Source organism: Cervus elaphus, chromosome 7 (assembly GCF_910594005.1).
Source record: "Cervus elaphus chromosome 7, mCerEla1.1, whole genome shotgun sequence".
Taxonomy (NCBI): Eukaryota; Metazoa; Chordata; class Mammalia; order Artiodactyla; family Cervidae; genus Cervus; species Cervus elaphus.
Window position 1 is genome coordinate 19,591,556 of NC_057821.1, and position 24,804 is coordinate 19,616,359.

The 24,804-nt window shown below is 38.7% G+C and overlaps 2 protein-coding genes across 3 annotated transcripts in view; one reads left to right on the plus strand and one right to left on the minus strand.

Annotated features, from left to right (window-relative positions):
* Positions 1-8,819, minus strand: part of SUPT3H (SPT3 homolog, SAGA and STAGA complex component) — a 381,938-nt gene extending 373,119 nt beyond the window's left edge. The window contains exon 1 of the mRNA XM_043907629.1: positions 8,604-8,819. The gene's annotated coding sequence lies outside the window, so the exon portion shown is untranslated. The remainder of the gene's footprint in view (positions 1-8,603) is intronic.
* Positions 1-24,804, plus strand: part of RUNX2 (RUNX family transcription factor 2) — a 233,002-nt gene that overhangs the window by 36,214 nt on the left and 171,984 nt on the right. The gene's annotated exons all lie outside the window — the stretch shown is intronic.

Sequence of the window (24,804 nt, forward strand, 5' to 3'; positions counted from 1 at the left end):
CTTGTTGAGTTCTATTTCTAGCTTCTTTCTTGCATCTCAGTTCACTCTCCACACTGCTGTCAAATGTATTCTTTACACATCCGTTAACCTGACCACTTTGGTGGGCAACAGAGACTAAAACTGATACCGGAAACCTTAAGCACTCACTCACTGAAAGGCAGAGCCCCATGAGTGAGAGAGCGGGCTTCCCTGGTGACTCAGAAGGTAAAGAATCTGCCTGTAATTCAGGAGACCTGGGTTCGATCCCTGGGCTGGGGAGATGCTGCAGAGAAGGGGACGGCTACCCGCTCCACCATTCTGGCCTACAGAATTCCATGGACTGTATAGTCCATAGGGTCACAAAGAGTCAGATGTGACTGAGCGAACTTCACTTTCACTTTCATGAGTGAAAGCTCAAAAAATTAACTACTACAAACTACTGTCTGAGATGGGCCACATATAAAGCTTCTGAGAAGGCAAAATGACAGAGACCTAAGGCAAGCAGCATTCTAGCTGGGTAGCTGGATCTGGAACATCCCAATATCATTCTGTAGCAGGACTAACTCTCTGCCAACATAAGCCCCGGTCTAATCTGAGGGGCCTAAGGCCAGGCAAAGATCATTCAACAGAGAATGTAAGAGCAGTGAAACAGAAAGAAAAAGGTTTCACTCAAACTTAGCCTGAAAACCAAAATTCTAAAATAAAGAAGCTAATGCTGTGAAAGACCATCGATCTTTTTAAGCCTAAATTTGTCCTGTTTGTTCATGAAGACTTTTGGGCTGGGGGGGGGCGGGGGGTGGGTAAGTACTTTTTTTCTACAAATATTAGAGGGAAAGAGGAAACACCATTTGGAACTCAGTTTAAAAAAAAAAAAAAATTCTATCATCAGTCCAAGATTGGGGAAAAATAAGACAGGAAAGCAAGTACTTCCAGGAACAGTCCTACAGAATCAGGACACAGTGATTAAAAAAGGAACTTGGCTACCCCATTGAACTTAGAAAATACTTCACTTGTCCCAAGAGAAACTGACAAGAGATACGACATCCTGGAGATGTTAAACTTAAAGATTACGTGTTAACCCCAGTCTCCAAAAGCAGTTATGATTTAGGCTGACTCATGTCAGATCTGAAGGCATGCCATTCTGTGGGACTCTCCTGAGATACTGCCAGAGTAATCCCCCCTTTTCATTTTGCAAATCCAGTCACCTTGCTTTAACACTCTCTGAAGAGAAGACATTTCAGAAAGTAACTTCATAGCAAAACTCCAGCTTTCTTAGATTGTGCCCCTACTGCAAATGTTTCATATCAAGAGTATTTATTAGTAAGAGGGAAAAGGTCCCAATTCAATTTATTATAACCATGATCATCCTTTTACAGTCAAGTTATTTAATTCTTAAGTCAAACAGGTGGATAACATTTTTCTTGACATGATGAGCTGATAGTGCATTAGAATCTTTAAAATTATTTCCTGTGCCCACATTCTGTTTGATGATGGGGATAATTAACTTCTTTAGACATTAACTTTTTTACACATCAAAGTCCTATCATTCCAATGCTTTATTTCCTATCTCTCAGACATTAAAAAAAATAAATGTCGGTTAAAAGCAGAAGCACTCAAGTCAATTTTCTCTAATAAATATAGTTAACATGGAACTGAAAACCTACTGTAATCTTCTCAATGGGTTAATGTCCTACAGTTGTTTTAGCTTTCAATTGAAATGCAGCTGTTTGCCATATTTTACAAAATGAATTCAGATGTGCAGATGGAGACCTAGATTATTTCAACATGCCACAGTTTAAATGTGAACTCAAGGAATAAGTTCATCACTGATTAATACTTATATTTAAACCTGATCATTAAGCCAATAGCCAATATTACATCACATCTGTAAAATTCTGTTCCAGAGTAGAAAAACTGGTATCTTTTAATAAAAATAATGGAATTTAAGGATATACCCCTTAGAAAATATCATGACAAAAAAAAATTTTTAATGTAGTAAAGTTGTACATCACAAATGTGAATTAAGCAAAAATGTAATGAACCTGTTACTTGGTTTCTATTTATAGCTCATATTTTTAGTGACTAAATGACCAAAGAAGAAATGCCACAAAACATCTTTAGTTTAAAATACCTCAGAGTTGAAAACTTTATTACTAGTTAAAACACCCTCAAAACAATGTCAAAATCTGGATTGTGAAATCCATCAGTCTATCCATTTATTAAAAGATAGCAGAATTTTTTAACTGTTTCACTCTTGAGAAAAATTAATTCAGCAGACCTCTGTACTGATTCTGAGCATCTAAGAGTCTCAATTTCAACCATTCATAATCTGAGCATCCCACATAACATAAAGTAATAATCCCAAATAATATAAAGTAATAATGTTCTGTTATAACCAGAACATTTTCATTTTCATAGAACTCCAAAGATAGGAAGAGATTATGGTTAAACCAACACTATTACACACTACATTTCAGCTTTATTGCTTAAAAAAAAAAAGCTCAAGTTATATCATGATCTCAATTTCCTCCTGCTGTGAAAAATAATACCAAATAGTCAATCACTGAGAATATAAAAAATAAAAAACAAATCAAAATGTGCAAAATTTTAAAACTTCTGTGTCTAGTTGGGGACAATAGTAATTCCAATGTATTTATATACACCCCAATTCAAGTTAATACATACTAGAACTTGGTAATAACAGTCAACTAATCTCTCGTTTAGTTTCTCGATATGTCAAGAATAATTTATCTCAGAGGAGGGTTGTAAAGAAGACAGTGGCTACAACATACGAGCACTCAAAAAATACACTTGAACTGAAAATATCAAAACACTTGTAAAGTACGAAAATTCCCTCTAGATAGATTATAAAGTAGCTTACATATCTCAGTTGGCTACATGAGCAATTTCTTTTTTTAACCTACTGACAAGAAGTTGTGACACACTGGTCAGAGACACGTGAAATTCTATTATTACATTTTTTCTTTAGTTTCATAGTAATGTAGGTTTCTACCCCATGTGCTTTCTTTTTTTTTCCATGTGTTTTCATATACAGTACTCTCCTTAAGAAATACTGAGTTTCTTAAGCATTAACTCTTAGAGTTTCAAAAAAAATTTTTATTCTTTGCAAAAATGTTTCTTACAGTGCACAGCCAATCTTCCTGTCAGATCATCCTAAAATACATGATATCCAAACCCTGACAAAATGGCAAGCTCATTTTTCCAATATTGAAAACACTTGTTTCTACATAAAATAATATACAAGTGAGTGACAATGGTTAACTTTACAGATATGTGCAAAAATTTGGAATCAATTATACTTCTAATAGTAAGAAGTAAGTATATTTGACAAGGATGTCAAAAAAGGAGATCTCTTAAACATCAAGATTCTCTTCCAGTCCAGATTCACATTTTAAAAATATTAAATCTTAAGAGAAGTCCATATTAAGTACAAACAATTCAATAAAATATCATGTGGTTAAAAACACACTTAATATGACTAAACAGAAAAAGGAGGGGGACATTTTCTGGAGGCATGTGAAAAAGAGATGAGTTTGCATGAGCATTTCAAAATTTATAAAGGCTCTTTCATCTGCATTAGCTCACATTTGCTCAAAACCATCCTATTAGGCATGTACTTCCCCCCAACTAACAAAGAAGCTAAGAGTAAAAACACTGGGTGAAGGTCACAAATCTAACATACAAAAAAACGCTCTGATCTTAGATAACCCAAAATATCCAGTCCACCTACATACATACAAAAATTCACCCTTCTACCTTAGTGCCTTAGTTTTAACACACTAAAATATGAATTACTGAGTAGTAGTACCAGGGGACTTGTCATTAAGTTTTCTTAGAGACTGATAACTTCAAAAATTAAGTTCAGGAATTCTTTGCTTAAAAGAAAATCTTAGGCAAACAGACAAACAACCATAATGGGCAAAGTATAACTATGCACGCTGGCGGGTGAAAAAAAAAAAGTGAAAGTATTAGTCGTTCATTCGAGTCCGACTCTTGGCAATGCCATGGACTGTCGGGAGGGGGGACCAAAGACATCTGAAGTTCAGAACTACAGTTTGAAAATCACTAATTTCATCCAAATCCCTCATTTTTCAGGTGAGGATACTGAAGTCCAGAGGGGTTTCTTGAACTGCCCAAGGACACATCACTATTTAGCGATACAGCTGGGATTAAAACTGAGGTCCCCTGACTTCTGGTCCAGAGTTCTTTCTACTATCCCACAAGGAACACACAAATAAAAGTTGGTTATAATTAACTCACAAGTCCTCCACAATGTGTTTGTCATAGTGAACTTTGTCGTGAAGTATCTGTCTATGCCGACTCACGGTTTAGCAGGTAAAGAGCTGGGCTCTGGAGTTCAAATACAGGCTCTAACACTTACCAGGTGACCTTGGGCAAGTCACATCACCTCCCTGCCTCAGTTCCCTCAACTTTAAAAAGGAGATTAAAAATACTCCTCTCATAGGTGACATCAAGTAACATCCACAAAGCACTGAAGACAGTGCCTGGTACCTAGAAATACTCAGTTCATCACGATGATGACGATGATGATGAACCCAAGCAAAAGTACAGTTTCTTGAAAACATATCCCAAAGTACTACTATTAAACATGTATATCCTCAGAGAAAGAATACTATGCTTAGGAGTAGTCTTTGAAAGATTCAGAAACAAATTAATATGAAAAAAAAGTGAAATATAAAGGATTCAGTCAAAAAACCTCTATAGCATTTGAAATAGCAAAAGTATACTTTAAGATTTTTAAGTAATGTATATTTATATATTTTATAATTTTTAAAGTTCACGTATTTACTGCCCTGTGAAAATTCAAGGAACACAACAGTTTTTCAGCAACTAATACATACTATATGCCAGACAGAATGTTATTTTCATATTCATAAACTTAAACTTCAATATCCACTATTAGTCAGGCATTATTAGAGGCAGTAGTGTAAACAACGAATCTTACATATCTATTCCAGAATGTAAAGACTCATCAGTACCACCTATTAAGTGGGAATGACATCTCTGGATAAATAAGATAGAGCATTAGTTTGGAAAACATCAAGTGCCCATGAAAATGGTTTTTCCCGTAGCAGTTAGTATGGAGTTGTTTTGTGCAGGGAATATACTGGAAACAGATCAATTAAGCACCATTGCTGGGACTTACGGTATTATTTGTAAAAGAGAATGATCTTACGTATGTGCTGATTCACAAATCAAAATACATGCAAACAGTTTTTGCAGATTTAAGGTCAGTTTTTACTGGAGGTAGGAGGTAGACCAGTTGAGACTAAACCAGTTAAATTAACATCTGAAAAACAAGACAACAATTTAAGAAGTTCTCATCTGAAGCCTCCAGTAATCCTGAGGAGGTAGGTTAAGGTTAGGTACTAATCCTATTTTACTGATGAGGAAATTAAGACTCAGAAAAGTTAAACACCTCAACTGAAATCACAGGGCAGAAAATGTGTACACTTGGATTTTGGAATTAGTTAAAACTAATCCAAAATGTACTTATCCACCATGCATCTCCAGATCCATTACTCGATAAATTTAAAGCTAGAGCAGCTAATACTTTGCTGCACCCAGCACTGCACCCAACACATCACCTGGGTTACTGCATTTAACCCTCAGCAGTGAGGAATCAAACCAAATGTGTTTGACTCTCAATAAAGTATTTTAATCCACTACAGTATAAATTCAATTAACACAATAATGCATTAGATTGAATCGTTATTCTTTACTATTTAAGTGAAACCGGTCTTTAACATGGTAAGCCGATTTCTAACTAATTTCATTGCTCAATTTCACCATAAAGTAAAACAGGTATTATTTTCAACAAGAAGACTCAACGTTCTGATTTGACTGGCATGGTCCAACTTTCTTTGCAGACTCTACAACAAAATATTTTTTTAGAGAAAACCAACAATCAAAGTACCCAAGGTTGCTATCCAATTATACTAAGAAAAGTAGAAATTTTTAATTATCAGTGGCTTAGGCGCACAGGTCACTTGCTGGCCTTATTCCAGACAGCTCATGTGTTATTTATGCACATAAGCAATATCTGTCACTACTTTAAAGTGAGTACATTTCTGAGACCACAGTACATTTATTTACTCCTCCTAAAATTATATACTCCAAATTTCAACAAGCTTAAAAGGAGAGTGACCATATTATTATGTGGACCCAACTGGAACATTTTTTAAAATGAAAGGATCCCTATTAATAATTATGCTGAGACAAACAGGCTCTAAACCATGACTGTCTCCAAAAGAGCAGGGTATAAAGTCACCCTACATAAGAGCAATCCATTTGATTTGTATGCTATGGGGTATTCTCTGTATATGCTTTATTTATGAGCTTCAAGTTTTTGTTCCAGATCCAAGGATTATCATCAGCCTTGAGACCAAGGGTACCACTCTACAGACACCAGGCCAGAGTTAAGGGTGTGTTATCTATAAATAAAGTGGGGTTTTTTTTTTAGGGTTTTCTTCAAAAGTTTACTTTATAAACATTTGCTTTTTAAAAAAAAAAAAAAAAACAACTCTATTTCAAAGAAAGCATCCTTGCAAAATACTGCTAAATTTCAGACTTATCTCTTCAAGAGTTTTGAATACCAATAACCACAAAACTACTGCAATGGCCCAATGCTCAAAGTTTACTATTATAATTTATCAAATTATTTCTTATACAAAAAGTTAACAAAAAACACCATTTTTCAAACTGAAAAAACTTTAGGAATAGAAGAGTTGAAAGGTTTTCACTGAAAACTAACCAAAGTGATAAAAGATAGTGGACACCCAGTCACAATACAGTACAGTAATGGTTAAAGGAAACTCCACTTCGTATTATGATGACTCTCCAGATGAATCTGGCATTAGCTGTACAACCTAGGAGTCAAAAGAATGCTTTGCTTTAATTTGCAAGCTGTAAATAAGTATTAACAGACCCAAGCTTTGAACTACAGTATTTGAATGAAAGGTATTATTTGAATATAATTATGATTCCCTAAGGCATCAAATGTTCTAAGAACTGGCTTCTCTGACTTAAAATTCAACCAAATCAAGAATTGGAAAAGGTCTCAAGGCCTAGATTCTAGACCTATGCTGTCCAACAAGGCAGCCACTAGCCACAAGCCGCTATTTATATTTCAATTAATTTTGTTTGCCTAGTCGCTAGGTCCTGTTGGATTCTTTTGCAACCTCATGGACTGCAGCCTTCCAGACTCCTCCATCCATGGGATTTTCCAGAGAAGATTACTGCAGTGGGTTGCTATTTCCTTCTCAAGGGGATCTTCCCGACATCAATTAATTTAAATAAAATTAAAAATTAAATTTCTAAGTGCACTAGCCATACTTCAAGTGCTTAAGAGCGACTTGTGTCTAGTGGGTACCGTATTAGGACAGCAGAGATCACAGAATATTTCCCTAACGACAGCAAGTTCCACTGGACAGGGCTGCTCTAGATCTTTTCTTAAATGTTCCCAGAGACAAGAAACGTGTAATAGCACAGTAAAGTGCACTTTATTTTTGCAAAATAGTAACTATCAGGAAATTTATTCATATCAGTCAAATCCATCCTCTCTTAAACATCCACCAGAAATTCCACGAGTTCCGTACTCAATTTGGTCTTCAAGTTAATCTTCATAGACGAATTTAATTCTATTTCCAAAGTTCTATCCCTCACATACACTAAGACTCTAGATCCTCTTCTCCCAGATAAATCCATCATCATTTCTTTACAAGGAAATATTGGTAGCTTAAAGTCTTATAACCTCATGGAGTTAAGCTCATTTATCCACGTGTACATAAATAACACATTTTCAGGAAGGCCTCTGAGTGTCACATATTACATTCCACTGCCCCCTATAAATCGAGGCCAGTTTCATTTTTTTCACTTAGAAAGCCAGGTCACAGTCATTCTGAATTCCTTAAAACAGGGAGATAAAAATGACAGGTAATTAACAGACAACTGATCAGTGCTTGGAGCTTGCAATAAGCACTTAACCTGTATTATCTCATCTAATCCTCACATTTCTGAGCTAAGCTACTACTACCCCCATTTGACAGACCAAAACACCCAGCCAAAAACACGCTAAATAATTTCCCCAGGGATCACAGATGTGGGCTCACCCCAGAGAGGAGGGAGTCAATCTTTTCCTTTTCCAGGATGCTACACTTCTTCTAACACTACCTAACTCTTCTTCCACCTAGCCCATAAAGCAACAATTTCCTTCTTTAAGAATTCTTTCCCCCTAAGCACGGCCTAGATGACAGGCGGAAGGTGCTTCTTAACACACCCAGCGGTACCCGCTCTCACTCGCCCGCCCAACTCCCCTGGCCCCACGCCCACCCGCCAACGGGGAGGAGTCAAGGCCAACTCCACACTCCGCGGGGGAACCCGGGCGCCTCGCGGGGCCGGCGGCTCTGGAGACGTTGCTTCGGCTCTCCCCTCGGCCTCCGGCGCGAACGCCCGGGGCCCCCCGCGGCCGCCCCCCCGGGGACAGGGGCCGGGGCGGGGCCCAGACTTGTGGGCTCGGCGCCCCTCGCGACCCCAGCCCTCACGCCGTCCTCCCCCGTCCCGCCCCCGATGCCCCCTACAACCTCTGCTCTAAGAACACTTGTAGACACGGCTGCGCGTCCCGCGTGGAGAATGTGGGGTTAGAGATGGTGCGGTTTCTGCGGCGGCGGCCCGGGACACGCTTGGAAAAGGGCGGGGTGGGGGGCTGAAAGTGTCGAAAGGGAAAGGGTGGTTCAGAGGGGACGTGGTTGGGGGGGGGGTAAGATGGCGTGAGCCCGGTTCTCACTGTGGGGCGGGGGTGGCGGAGGTGGAGGAGGGAGGGTTACGATCGCCCCCACCACTCTCGGCGCGGGCGCTGGCGCATGCGCGCTCGGCCAGGTGGCGCGCGGACTCCTTTTCCCAGCCAGCCACTTCCGCCACACTCCCTGGGGGCGGGGCTTCGCGGCGCGCGCCTGCTGCCACTTTTCCGAAGGCCGTGGTGCTTTGATCGCCTGGCCGGCGGGCGGGCGACCCCGAGCCACGCGGCGGCCTTTTTAGGACGAGGGCTGCTGGGAGAGGGGTGGGGATGAACTGAGAACTGGAGGGTGTTCAGCGCCAAGCTTGGACTCCTTAAGAATGAGCTGAGAGGGCTGGCGTTTTCGAGGGACGGAGGAAGTTTGTTTTCAACTTCAGGGCAGAGATTGGCCTCTCTAACGGTTTCCTTCAGAATTGGGATGAACGGGGGTCCCAGCAGGACTGTGCTTTTAGGATGGTGCAGGGAAATGGAAAGATCAGAAAGGCTTGCTTCCCCAGAGGACCGCTCGCGATGCCGATGTGAGGACAGGGGACCCTTTATGGGACAGTGAAACATCCGGTCTTGCGCCGGCTCCCGCGTATCCCCACTCCATCCTTCCCCTACAGGCAGTGGAAGATGATAACCCGCAGCAACTTTTTCCCCCCTCCTCATTTTAACGTTTAACGACTACGTTTTGATTGAAACCTTTTTGCTATTTCAAGGCTTCTTGATGCATGATCCTATATTTATTTTTCCTTAGAATTTTAGCCTGCTTCTCATTTTTGAATCTTGACTCCCACTTTTGAGCTGTGCATCCTGTCCTCTCAGGATTGATACAGATATACTTCTTTAAATAATACAGTCATAAGAGTAACTCGAGTTGCTTTCCTTATTTTTCAGATTTAACTACTACCCTCCCAGTTTTTTAAGCGTTACTACTTCGGTTATTTTCTTGCAGGTGAATATTTGTGTTCTGAAATAATCCCTTCCTTCCTCCTATTTGCTTACATTGTTTAAAATAGCAACTTATTTGATTATTTCCTCTGTGGATTGTAGTTGAGTCCTCTGTTAATTTCGTGTTTAGGTCTCTTCAACCTCCCCAACACTTAAATACTTGCCAAATAATTAAAGTTTCAAAAGAATAAATATGTTTAAGATGTAAAACTCACCGTAATGTGTAAATCAAGGCTCAGTTCATTGGTGGACAAAGTGTAGACTTTAAGGGAAAGTAACAGAGAAAACTGTCATAATTTTTTAAAAAGGAAGACTGGTTTATAAAATTGTTGGAAAACCCTTTCAAGTACATTAGCAAGAAAATAGAAAATTAAGAGAAATACTAATATTAGATCTACAGAAATACAACCCAAAGGAGATAATTTCAATTAAAATTATCTTCAGTCAGTGTTGCCATACTGATATTTTCATGGGAGTTTTACCTGCATCACATGGGGACCAGATTTAATCTAGTTTTCAGAACAGTATCCAGACTTTACTCTCAAGCCACTGGAATCTGGCCTACATATAATCACACACAATAAGAAAGGTGTCATGGAGAAAAGAAACAGTTAACCAAGGTTCTGGTAGAGGGAGCTCAAAATTTCACTCTTAGGAAGTAGTGACGTGCTATTCACAAAGATCTTACCTTTGAAGTCACATGAATTATCTTAATGTTCCTACCTCCTGGAATCTGTTAAAATCTATTTTAAAAATTCGATTTAGCTATAATTTTGTTTGTAGTTTGAGAGCATTCCTGTCCACAAAGGGTCAAAAATACTTTCCATTCAATTAATATCAAAGATCCTCAGTTATCAATACTACTAAAGTATCTTCATTATAACAAAGCTAAAACAATGACATCAGTGCCAATAATAAGATGTTGATGACTACCAGCTTTCAGAAAAATACGTGATTTCCAAACACGTGGAGAAAACACACCAGGAGGCCAAACTGAATTCATCACACCACAAAAAAGTCCTCATCCGTTGAACAAAGCCATTAAAGGAAAAAAGAGCATTGCTACCATAGATTTTTACATTCCTCTGGCATATTAACCTTAATATAGACTCACTAATGCAAACAGAAAAGGTATATATCTAAGCAGAAATACCTCTTGGCACCTTAAAAGATGGCTAGATTAGTTTGGTAAGAAAAGAAGCCCTAATCCTCCAAATAATAGCAGAGGCCATGCATACTATGGAACCATCTCTGTGAGAAAGTGACTTCTTCTCCTCCTGTGAATGCCGTAAAATAGTTCACTTTAGGTGACCTGCAAATTCTTAACTCTTTTGTGACCCATGACTCTTAATTATTTATTAGGATGCTTGTGGAGCCTTTTTCTTTATCATTTTATCAATTATTTTATCCTTTGCTTAATTTGCTTTTCTAGTGTTTATGTAGTCACCATGGAAATAAACTGGGTAAGACTGCATATTCTTTAGAATTCCACATTGTAATTGTTGCTATAGTCAATTAATTTCCTTATACCAAGAACAGGTTTTCAGTGGCAATCTCGGAGTTACCTTGTTTTAATCTTAGAAGAAGTTCCGACCAAAACAGTTATTGAGTTCCATGGTACCTGGGAAAGTCATTTTGTATCTTGGGGGATCAGTTTTCATAAGTGTAAAATAAGGCAATCAAGCCAAGTAAAATACAATCTTGTAGCCCTAAAATTCTGTGCTTCTTTTAAATAGAAATGACCAAAAGATGGATCTTAAAGGTGTGCAGAATAATTTTAGCTTTCATATTTATGCTTCCAAAAATTAACTAACTTTGTCAGACTCTTGCTTTAGGCCAACTTGGATGTTCAACTATGTGCATTTTAAAAGACCAACAGGGAAAGGTATATATTAATCAAATATATTGATACACTGAAGGAGGTACAGCACATAATTATTCATAGTGTAATCAAATTGGCTTCTCAAACCTTCCAATTATATTCATATATTTCAAAGTAGGAAGAGCAGCAAAGTGATGAGAGAAGAAATACTAAAAGCAGCTTGTAGAACTCTAATTATGATCCATCCTCTTAGGAAACTCACTGCAGGTTTAACATTCCAGGATCTTTTAAAATTAGTGCTTGGCTGCTAGAAAATGATCATGCTTTCAAGACTCCAATGGGAAGAGAATCAGAGAATATCAGGGTTTCATCGGGCCCCTGACCTCTCTAGACTTATGGAAACTTAAGTTGCTCCATTCCCATAGAATCTAATATATAATACCTCTTGTATTGGAAACAAACAACTTTTACATTTCTACCTTTGAAAATAGAGTATATTTGTTGAGAGTTAGTAATAGGTGCTCATTTATTCAGCAATTATTTATGATGGGCCTATAGTGTGTCTGGCACTATTCTAGGAGCAACAGATATAGCAGTGGATAAAACAAAACTGTGCCATCATCAAACTCACATTCTAGAAGGAGTTGGACAGTAAGTGAAATGAATACTCAAATTATATAGTATATTAAAAGGCCATTAGTGTTAGAGGTGGAAGATTATACAACAGAGAAGAGATTATGGAATGAGATAAAGCACAGAAGGAGTAAGAGAATTGTGATTTTTATATTGGACTAGCAGGGTAGGGCTCACTGGGGAAGTGTTATTTGAATAATGACTTGAAGAAAGTGAAGGCGGTACCTGTAGATGTTTAAAGAAAGAGGATTCCAGACCATGAGAACAATGCACGCGAAGGCCCTGAAGTGGGAACAGGGTTGGTAAGTTGCAGGAATGTCCAGAAGGCCACTTTAACTGAAGAAGAGTGACCCAGAAAGAATAATAACATAATGTGAGGTCATAGAGGAACCAATGAATGACTCTGAAGTGTTCTGAGACACTGGAAAAATGACTTTGCCGTTAACTGAGATGGAAAGGACTGGGGAGAGAGTATCTTGAGTGTATGTACGAGATCAAGAATCCAATTTTAGGCATAAATAAGTAATGAAGTACAGAGTTTGTATTATCTTTAGCATTTCTTGCTATCCTAAGTTCTTATGAAAGTGAAGGAAAGTTTGTACCTCTTTTAATAATAATTGAATTTCTAGTCCTGCTCACATAATAGAAGCCCATCTAGACCAGTCTAATATATGTCAAGGAATATTTTATTTTTGCTTTAAGAAGATGTGAGGAAGAATTCCCTGGCAGTCCAGTGGTTAGGACTCTGTGCTTCCACTACAGGGGTCACAGGTTCGATCCCTGGTCCAGAGAACCAAGATCCTGCAAGCACATGGTATGGCCAAAATAAAAGAAAACAATAATTGTTTTTCAGGGGCTGAGGAGAGGGGGTCTATCAATACCTGAAAATAAAGTGGAGAATTCAGTTGAGACCAATATACAGAAACATTCAGTTCCACAAGTTATTTTCATTGAGATATTTAGATGTTAAACTGGATCTAATTCAGGGAATTGAGTAGCTGTCTCCATTTTCTATTAAGCATATACATTTATTTTTCTATGAAATGTGGAAAGTGAGCAGAAAATTAATCTGTACAATGAGTGAAATAAACCACAGTATAGCTAATGCAACCTGCTGTTCCTAGTTCACACTCTGAAGCTGGATGCAAACCTGTATTGACTAAAGAATGCTCAGATCAATTGCTAGTGACCAAGAGTGAAAAGTGAAAGTGTTAGCTGCTCAGCTGTGTCTGACTTTCTGCAACCCTGTGGACACTAGCCCACCAGGCACCTCTGTCCATGGAATTCTCCAAGGAAGAATACTGGAGTGTGTGGCCATTTCCTTCTACAGGGGCTCTTCCTGACCCAGGGATAGAACCCAGGTCTCCTGCATTGCAGGGAGAGTCTACCATCTGAGCTGCCAGGGAAGCCCAGTGACCAGGGGTTTATATCAAAAAATTTAACCAAGTTACCTTACTTTTAGTTTTAGTCTTTCATGGACGCAGCAGAAGCTATATTCTCTTTCCAGAGTATACTTAAAACAAACTCATTAACCCCAAAAATATGGGCTTCTATGCCACCCTAATCCTAACACTAAACTTTCCCAGTGGCTCAGCTGTAAAGAATCTGCCTGTGGGAGAACTGGGTTCAGTCCCTGGGTTGGGAAGATCGCTTGGAGGAGGGCATGGCAACCCACTTCAGTATTCATGTCTGGAGAATCCCATGGACAGAGGAGTCTGACGGGCCACAGTCCATACGGTCACAAAGAGTCGGGCATGGTTAAAGCAACTGAGCACACACATGCCACTTATTAGTATAGTAATTTGTATCGAGAATGATATAAACTTCAGAGTTTTATTGTGATGATTGCCTGAAAATATACATAAGGTGTCTGGCACATAATAAGCACTTAATAAGTCTTGTTTTTCATTACTACTATTATTACTGTTAAGAAGAGGGATGACTCAAAAAAACAAGTCTTGAAAAGTGAATAATAGTTGAACAAAATGAAAAAGGGTAAATTAGGGAAAGGGAGTAACATAAGCAAAGCCAATGTGTTAGAGGGAATTGCAAGCTGTCCAACACACTGGGATCACGGTGTGTATAAATGGGAGCCAGAAACTTGGGAGGGGACAAATCAGAGAAAGTCTTGGGCGTTGTTTTATGGAATTTGGACTCTATCTGATAAAAAATGAAGAAACTTGGAAATATGTATTTTAATGACATTATTAAATTTGCCTGTTAGGAGGTTGGCAGTGATGTGCAAGAAATACTGGAAGGGTGAAAAATTGGAAGAAGTTAATTCAAGAAAGAGATGATATGGGCTAGAGCTACGTCAGTGGACTAGGAAATGATAGAACATGACAGATGGAAGAAATACTAAGGAAGTAGAATATAGAGGACCAATATATAACTAACTGGTAAGATATCAGAATGGAGGTAAGCTACGAGAAATAGGATGATTCCAAGTTTTCTCAAGTTACCGAGAGGCAAATTAGTCACGTTAAGTTTAAGGTGACCATACGAAATTGCAGGTAGCTATAAAGCAGTAGCCAACTGGACACTTCAGACAGAATGGTGGAGATAGAAGCCAGAATAAAGTCTGAAGTTCAGGAGGGTAGATGCCGATTGGGAAACAGTAGCACACATTATGTAGCATTCCACACATGTCACTTAGATGTGGAATTTAGTCCTGTCCCCAGCTTTGGCCTGAAAACGTTCTCCTAAAGGATCTGTGGACACAACTGAAGCCAAGAGAGAAAATGAAATGCCCAAAAGAGTACACATAGAACAAAGACTGGATTCTAGACACTCACATTCAGTAGGACAGGGAGAGGAAGAACTCCTAAAGTACACTAAGGAAGCAGTGTTGTCATGGAAACCAGGAGAGCTGGGAGTTTCAAAGAGAGATGAACGGTACTAAAATGAGTCAGTTGGATTTAGCTCTTTCAAAACGATGTTTGACAAAGCAATACCAATACAGTGGTAGGATTCATAATTTGTGCTGGCGCTCAGTCATGTCCGACTCTTTGCAACCCCATGGACTGTAACCCTCCAGGCTCAGTAGCTCTAGGCAAGACTACAGGAGCAGGTTGCCATTTCCTCTTCCAAGGGATCTTCCTGACCCAAGGATCAAATCCTTAGTCTCCTGGGTCTCCTACATTGGCAGGCAGATTCTTTACCACTAGCGCCACCTGGGAAGCCCCTAGTAGTATATATGGGAAGTCTCTGATGGGATTAGAAATTTGATTGTGGTGACTTGAAAAAGGAAGAGTAGATAAGGAAGTTGAGAATTCAACTGTGTTATTCTTTCCAAAAGCTTGGACAGTGAAGAAGCAAGAGAGTATCTAGAGAAATATTCAAGGTCACAGAATAGATTTTTTTAAGTTCAAGTCCTTGAGTTTGCTCACAAACTTTGGAAGTTGAGCACCTGATGTAGAGGAGGGACAATGGCAAAAATATCTAAGACAAAGATGATAGTAGAACCTGGAAGCAATGGGAAAGTGTGTGTTTTTTTTTTTTTTAAATTTTATATGGAGTATAGTCAATTACCAATGTTGTGATAGTTCCAGGTGCACAACAAGGGGACTCAGCCATACATATACATGTATCCATTCTCCCCCACACTCTCCTCTAAACAGGAAGGTGTTTTTCTTTCTTTCTTTCTTTTTTTTTTTTTGAACTTTTTATTTTGTACTGGGGCACTCCAGTACCCTTGCCTGGAAAATCCCATGGACGAAGGAGCCTGGTGGGCTGCAGCCCATGGGGTCTCGAAGAGTTGGACACAACTGAGCGACTTCACTTTTACTTTTCACTTTCACGCACTGGAGAAGGAAATGGCAACCCACTCCAGTGTTCTTGCCTGGAGAACCCCAGGGACGGGGGAGCCTGGTGGGCTGCTGTCCATGGGGTCGCACAGAGTCAGACACAACTGACGTGATGTAGCAGCAGCAGCAGCATAGCCGATTAACAATGTTGTGATAGTTTCAGGTGAACAGCTAAGGGATTTAGCCATGCATATACATGTATCCATTCTCTCCCAAACTCCCCTCCCATCCAGGTTGCCACATTCAGCAGAGTTCCATGTGCTATACAATAGGTATTTGTTATACATTTTAAAGATAGCAGTGTCTACATGTCCATCCCAAACTCCATTAACGGCCCCTTCCCCCCAGCAACCATAAATTCTAAACAGGAAGTTTTTTTTAATTTATATTTTTATTGAAGAATAATTGCTTTACAGAATTTTGTTCTTTTCTGTCAAACCTCAACATGAATCAGACGTATAGGTATACATATACCCCCTCCCCTTTGAACCTCCCTCCCATCTCCCTCCCCTTCTCACTCCTCTAGGTTGATACAGAGCCCCTGTTTCCTGAGCCACACAGCAAATTCCCATTGGCTATCTATTTTACATATGGTGATGTCAGTTTCCATGTTACTCTTTCCATACATCTCACCCTCTCCTCCCCTCTCCTCATGTCCATAAGTCTATTCTCCACGTCTGTTTCTCCATTGCTGCCCTGTAAATAAATTCTTCAGTACCATTTTTCTAGATTCCCTATATATGTGTTAGAATATGATATTTATCTTCTCTTTCTGACTTACATCACTCTGTATAATAGGTTCTAGGTTCATCCATCTCCTTAGAACTGACTCAGATGTGTTCCTTTTTATGGCTGAGTAATATTCCATTGTGTATATGAAGTACAACTTCCTTATCCATTCATCTGCCAATGGATATCTAGGTTGCTTCCATGTTCTAGCTCTTATAAAATAGTGCTGCAGTGAATAACTGGATGCATGTGTCTTTTTCAGTTTTGGTTTCCTCAGGGTATATGCATAGGAGTGGGATTGCTGGGTCATGTGGGGTTTTATTCCTAGTTTTTTAAGGAATCTCCATACTGTCTTCCATTGTGGCTGTATCAATTTACATTGCCACCAACAGTGCAAGAGCATTCCCTTTTCTCCACACCCTCTCCAGCATTTATTGTTTGTAGACTTTTTGATGATGGCCATTCTGACCAGTGTGAGGTGCTATCTCATTGTAGTTTTGATTTGCATTTCTCTAATAATGAGCGATGTTGAGCATCTTTTCATGTATTTGGTAGCCATCTGTACATCGTTTTTGGGGGAATGTCAATTTAGGGCTTTCCCCACTTTTTGATTGGGTTGTTTGTTTTTCTGATATTGCGTTTTATGAGCTGCTTGTATATTCAGGAAATTAATCCTCTGTCAGTTGTTTCATTTGCTGTTATTTTCTCCCATTCTGGGAACTGTCTTTTCACCTTGCTTATAGTTTCCTTTGCTGTGCAAAGGCTTTAAGTTTAATCAGGTCCCACTTGTTTACTTTTGTTTTTATTTTCCTTACTCTAGGAGGTGGGGCAGAGGGGATCTTGCTTTGATTAATGTCATCGGGTGTTCTGCCTATGTTTTCCTCTAAGAGTTTTATAGTTTCTGGTCTTACATTTAGGTCTTTAATACATTTTGAGTTTATCTTTGTGTATGGTGTTAGGAAGTATTCTAATTTCATTCTTTTACATGAAGCTGTCCAGTTTTCCCAGCACCATTTATTGAAGAGACTGTCTTTGCCCCTTTGAATACTCTTGACTCCTTTGTCAAAAATAAGGTACCCATAAGAGTGGGTTTATTTCTGGGCTTTTTATCTTGTTCCATTGGTCTATATTTCTGTGTTTGTGCCAGTGCTATCTTGATGACTGTAGCTTTGTAGTATAATCTGAAGTCAGGAAGGTTGATTCCTTGAGCACCATTCTTCTTTCTCAAGACTCCTTTGGCTATTTGGAGTCTTTTGTGTTTCCATATGAATTGTGAAATTTTTTGTCCTAGTTCTATGAAAATGCCATTGGTAAGTGATAGGGATCGCATTGAATCTATAGATTGCGTTTGGTAGGATAGTCATTTTGACAATATTGATTCTTACTATCCAGGAACATGGAATATCTCTCTGTCTGTTTATGTCATCTTTGATTTCTTTCAGTAGTATCTTGTAATTTTCTGTGTACAGTTCTTTTGTCTCCTTAGGTAAGTTTATTCCAAAATATTTTATTCTTTTTGTTGATTTGGCGAATGGAATTGATTCCTTAATTTCTCTTTCTGATTTTTCATTGTTAGTATATAGAAATGCAAGTGATTTCTGTATATTGATTTTGTATCCTGCAACTTTGCTAAATTTATTGATTAGCTCTAGTAATTTTCTGATACTATCTCTAGGGTTTTCTATATACAGTATCATGTCATCTGCAGACAGTGAGAACTTTACTTCTTCTTTTCCAATCTGGATTCCTTTTATTTGTTTTTCTTCTCTGATTGCTGTAGCCAGGACTTTCAGAACTACTTTGAATAATAGTGGTGAATGTGGAAACCCTTGTCTTGTTCCTGATCTTAAGGGGAATGCTTTCAGTGTTTCACCATTGAGAATAATGTTTGCTGTAGGCTTATCATATATGGCCTTTACTACATCGAGGGAGGTTCCTTCTATGCCCATTTTTTGGAGAGTTTTAATCATAAATGGGTGCTGAATTTTGTCAAAGGCTTTTTCTGCATCTATTGAGATTATCATATGGTTTTTATCTTTCAATTTGTAAATATGGTGTATCACATTGATTGATTTGCATATATTGAAGAATCCTTGCATTCCTGGAATAAACCCAACTTGATCACAGTATATGAGCTTTTTGATGTGTTGCTGAATTCTGTTTGCTAAAATTTTTTTGAGGATTTTTGCATCTATATTCATCAGTGATATTGGCCTGTAGTTTTCTTTTTTTGTGTTGTCTTTGTCTGAGTTTGGTATCAGGGTAAGGGTGGCCTCATAGAATGAGTTTGGAAGTGTTCTTTCCTCTGCAATTTTTTGAAAACGTTTTAGAAGGATAGGCATTAGCTCATCTCTGAATGCTTGATAGAATTCTTCTGTGAAGCCATCTGGTCCTGGGCTTTTGAGAGATTTTTTTTTATCATAGCTTCAATTTCAGTGCTTGTAATTGGGTTGTTCAAAATTTCTGTTTCTTCCTGGTTCAGTCTTGGAAGATTGAACTTTTCTAAGAATCTGTCCATTTCTTCCAGGTTATCCACTTTATTGGCATATAGTTGTTCATAGTAGTCTCTTATACTCCTTTGTATTTCTGGATTGTCTGTTGTAACGTCTCATTTTTCATTTCTAATTTTGTTGATTTGATTCTTCTCTCTTTTTTTCTTGATGAGTCTGGCTAAAAGTTTGTCAATTTTGTTTGTCTTCTCAAAGAACCAGCTTTTAGTTTTATTCATTTTTACTATTGTTTCTTTCATTTCTTTTTCATTTATTTCTGCTCAGATCTTTATGATTTCTTTCCTTCTTCTAATTTTGGGTTTTTGTTCTTCTTTTCCCAGTTGTTTTAGGTGTAAAGTTAGGTTGTCTATTTGATGATTTTCTTGTTTCTTGAGGTAGGATTGTACTGCTATAAACTTCCCTCTTAGAACTGCTTTTGCTGCATCCCATAGGTTCTGAGTTGTTGTATTTTCATTGTCACTTGTTCCTAGAAATGTTTTGATTTCCCATTTGATTTCTTCAATAACCTGTTGGTTATTTAGAGACATACTATTTAATCTCCATGTGTTTGTGTTTTTTACAGGTTTTTTTTTCCTTGTAATTGATATCTAGTTTAATAGCATTGTGGCTGGAGATACAAATTCAATTTTCTTAAATTTACTGAGATTTAATTTGTGACCCAAGATGTGGTCTAGCCTAGAGAATGTTCCATGTGCACTTGAGAAGAAGGTGTATTCTTCTGCATTTGGATGGAATGTCCTGAAGATATCAATGAGATCCATCTCATCTAATGTATCATTTAAGACTTGTGTTTCCTTATTAATTTTCTGTTCTGATGATCTGTCCATTGATGTGAGTGGGGTGTTAAAGTCTCCCACTATTATTGTGTTACTGTCAATTTCACCTTTAATGTCTGTTAATGTTTGTCTTATGTTTTGAGGTGCTCCTGTATTGGGTACACAGATATTTGCAATTGTTATGTCTTCCTCTTGAATTGATCCCTTGATCATTATGTAGTGTCCTTCCTTATCTCTTGTAATCTTCTTTATTTTAAGGTTTACTTTGTCTAATATGAGGATTGCTACTCCAGCTTTCTTTTGCTTCCCCCTTGCATGGAATATATTTTTCCATCCTCTCACTTTCAGTCTATATGTGTCTTTAGGTCTGAAGTGGATTTCTTGTAGACAGCATATATATGGGTCTTCTTTTTTTATCCATTCAAGCCAATCTGTGTCTTTTGGTTGGAGCATTTAATCTGTTTACATTTAAAGTGACTATTGATACATATGTTCCTATTGCCATTTTCTTAATTGTTTGGGGTTCATTTTGTAGATCTTTTTCTTCTCTTGTATTTCTTGACTATGTAAGTCCCTTTAACATTTGTTGTAAAGCTTGTTTGGTGGTACTGAATTCTCTTAATTTTGCTTGTCCGAAAAGCTTTTTACTTCTCCATCAATTTTAAATGAGATCCTTGCTGGGTACAGTAATCTTTGTTGTAGATTTTTCCCTTTCAGTACTTTGAATATATCCTGCCATTCCCTTCTGACCTGCAGAGTTTCTGCTGAAAGATCACCTGTTAAAAGTATAGGGTTTCCCTTGTATGTTATTTGTTGTTTTTTCCTTGCTGCCTTTAATATTCTTTCTTTGTGTTTAGTCTTTGTTAGTTTGATTAGTATGTGTCTTGGCATATTTCTCCTTGGGTTTATCATGTATGGGACTCTTTGTGTCTCTTGGACTTGATTGACTATTTCCTTTTCCATGTTGGGGAAATTTTCAACTGTAATCTCTTCAAAAATTTTCCCATACCGTTTCTTTTTCTCTTCTTCTTCTGGGGGCCCTATGATTTGAATGTTGGAGCATTTGATATTGTCCCAGAGGTCTCTGAGACCATCCTCAGTTCTTTGCATTCTTTTTACTTTATACTGCTCTTCAGAAGTTATTTCCACTATTTTATCATCCAGCTCACTGATTTGTTCTTCTGCTTCAGATATTCTGCTATTGATTCCTTCTAGAGTATTTTTAATTTCAGTAATTGTGTTGTCTGTGTATGTTTATTCTGTAATTCTTCTAGGTCTTTGTTAATTTATTCTTGCATTTTCTCCCTTTGTTTTCAAGGTTTTTGATCATCTTTAGTATCATTATCCTGAATTCTTTTTCAGGTAGTTTGCCTAGTTCCTCTTCATTTATTTGGACTTCTGTGTTTCTAGTTTGTTCCTTCATTTGCATAGTATTTCTCTGCCTTTTCATTTTTTTAACTTATTGTGTTTGAGATCTCCTTTTCCAGGCTTCAAGGTTGAATTCTTTCTTCCTTCTGGTTTCCCTCCTAAGGTTAGTCCAGTGGTTTGTGTAAGCTTTGTATAGGGTGAGATTTGTGCTGAGCTGGTTTTGCTTTTGTTTATTTTTCCTCTGATTTGCAAGGCTGAGTGAGGGGGTAATCCTGTCTGCTTATGATTGGGTTTGTATTTTTGTTTTGTTTGTTGTTTAGATGAGGCATCCTGCACAGGGTGCTACCGGTGATTGGGTGTGGCCAGTCTTGTATTCCAGTGGTTTCCTTTGTGTGAGTTCTCACTATGTGATACTCCCTAGGGTTAGTTCCAAGCCTATGCCCCAACCAGCAACGCTGAAGAAGCTGAAGTTGAACGGTTTTATGAAGACCTACAAGACCTTTTAGAACTAACACCCAAAAAAGATGTCCTTTTCATTATAGGGGACTGGAATGCAAAAGTAAGAAGTCAAGAAACACCTGGAGTAACAGGCAAATTTGGCCTTGGAGTACAGAATGAAGCAGGGCCAAAGCTAATAGAGTTTTGCCAAGAGAACGCACTGGTCATAGCAAACACCCTCTTCCAACAACACAAGAGAAGACTCTACACATGGACATCACCAGATGGTCGACACCGAAATCAGATTGATTATATTCTTTGCAGCCAAAGATGGAGAAGCTCTATACAGTCAGCAAAAACAAGACCAGGAGCTGACTGTGGCTCAGATCATGAACTCCTTATTGCCAAATTCAGACTTAAATTGAAGAGAGTAGGGAAAACCACTGGACCATTCAGGTATGACATAAATCAAATCCCTTATGACTATACTGTGAAAGTGAGAAATAGATTTAAGGGACTAGATCTGATAGACAGAGAGCCTGATGAACTATGGACGGAGGTTCATGACATTGTACAGGAGACAGGGATCAAGACCATCCCCATGGAAAAGAAATGCAATAAGACAAAATGGTTGTCTGAGGAGGCCTTACAAATAGCTGTGAAAAGAAGAAGGGCAAAAGGCAAAGGAGAAAAGGAAAGATATTTCCATTTGAATGCAGAGTTCCAAAGAATAGCAAAGAGAGATAAGAAAGCCTTCCTCAGCAATCAATGCAAAGAAATAGAGGAAAACAAAAGAATGGGAAAGACTAGAGATCTCTTCAAGAAAATTAGAGATATCAAGGGAAATTTTCAGGCAAAGATGGGTTCGATAAAGAACAGAAATGGTATGGATCTAACAGAAGCAGAAGATATTAAGAAGAGGTAGCAAGAATACACAGAAGAACTGTACAAAAAAGATCTTCACGACCCAGATAATCACAATGGTGTGATCACTCACCTAGAGCCAGATATCCTGGAATGTGAAGTCAAGTGGGCCTTAGAAAGCATCACTATGAACAAAGCTAGTGGATGTGATGGAATTCCAATTGAGCTATTTCAAATCCTGAAAGATGATGCTATGAAAGTGCTGCACTCAATATGACAGCAAATTTGGAAAACTCAGCAATGGCCACAGGACTGGAAAAGGTCAGTTTTCATTCCAATCCCTAAGAAAGGCAATCTGAAAGAATGCTCAAACTACTCCACAATTGCACTCATCTCACACGCTAGTAAAGTAATGCTCAAAATTCTCCAAACCAGGCTTCAGCAATACGTGAACCGCGAACTTCCAGATGTTGAAGCTGGTTTTAGAAAAGCAGAGGAACCAGAGATCAAATTGCCTATATCCGCTGGATCATAGAAAAAGCAAGAGAGTTCCAGAAAAACATCTATTTCTGCTTTATTGACTATGCCAAAGCCTTTGACTGTGTGGATATCAATAAACTGTGGAAAATTCTGAAAGAGATGGGAATACCAGACCACAGACCTGCCTCTTGAGAAACCTGTATGCAGGTCAAGAAGCAACAGTTAGAACTGGGCATGGAACGACAGACTGGTTCCAAATAGGAAAAGGAGTACGTCAAGGCTGTATATTGTCACCCTGCTTATTTAACTTATATGCAGAGTACATCATGAGAAATGCTAGGCTGGAAGAAGCACAAGCTGGAATCAAGATTGCCGGAAGAAATATCAATAACCTCAGATATGCAGATGACACCACCCTTATGGGTGAAAGTGAAGAGGAACTAAAAAGCCTCTTGATGAAAGTGAAAGAGGAGAGTGAAAAAGTTGGCTTAAAGCTCAACATTCAGAAAACTAAGATCATGGCATCTGGTCCCATCACCTCATGGGAAATAGATGGGGAGACACTGGAAACAGCAAGAGACTTTATTTTTTTGGGCTCCAAAATCACTGCAAATGGTGACTGCAGCCATGAAATTAAAAGACGCTTACTCCTTGGAAGGAAAGTTATGACCAACCTAGATAGCATATTAAAAAGCAGAGACATTACTTTGCCAACAAAGGTCCATCTGGTCAAGGCTATGGTTTTTCCAGTGGTCATGTATGGATGTGAGAGTTGGACTGTGAAGAAAGCTGAGCACCGAAGAATTGATGCTTTTGAACTGTGGTGTTGGAGAAGACTCTTGAGAGTCCCTTGGACTGCAAGGAGATCCAACTAGTCCATCCTAAAAGAGATCAATCCTGGGTGTTCATTGGAAGGACTGATGCTGAAGCTGAAACTCCAGTACTTTGGCCACCTCATGCGAAGAGTTGACTCATTGGAAAAGACCCTGAGGCTGGGAGGGATTGGGGGCAGGACGAGAAGGGGACAACAGAGGATGAGATGGCTGGATGGCATCACCGACTCGATGGGCATTAGTTTGAATAAACTTCGGGAGCTGGTGATGGACAGAGAGGCCTGGCGTGCTGCGATTCATGGGGTCGCAAAGAGTCGGACACGACTGAGCGACTGAACTGAACTGAAGGGTTAGTTCTCTGGTAGTCTAGGGTCTTGGAGTCAGTGCTCCCACTCCAAAGGCTCAGGGCTTGTTTCATGCTCTCCTTTTCAGCACTGAGGGAACCTGGAAATAATTTCTGTCCCTTTGGTTTTGTAGTCCATGAATTGGGCCAAAGTGTCAGTTCTTAAGTTGAATTTCCATTTCTATGGTGATTTTCTCTTTCGGCACTGCTGTGTAATTGTAAGTTTGCTACAGTGGAAGCACTGCAGCAAACATGATAATGATAAAGCAAAAACTAGGCTACTCAACCATATTCTAGTAATTTTTTAGTTACATTTTTCATATCATAGTATAAGTAGTTGGGGACTCCTGTGGAATTAAGTTAGAGCTGGCATTGGGGAGCACTTCTCAGATATAAGAGTTGATAGCCTTGGAGGATCCCAGTGAATGGCTTGTATATGCGTGCCTATTAGGGG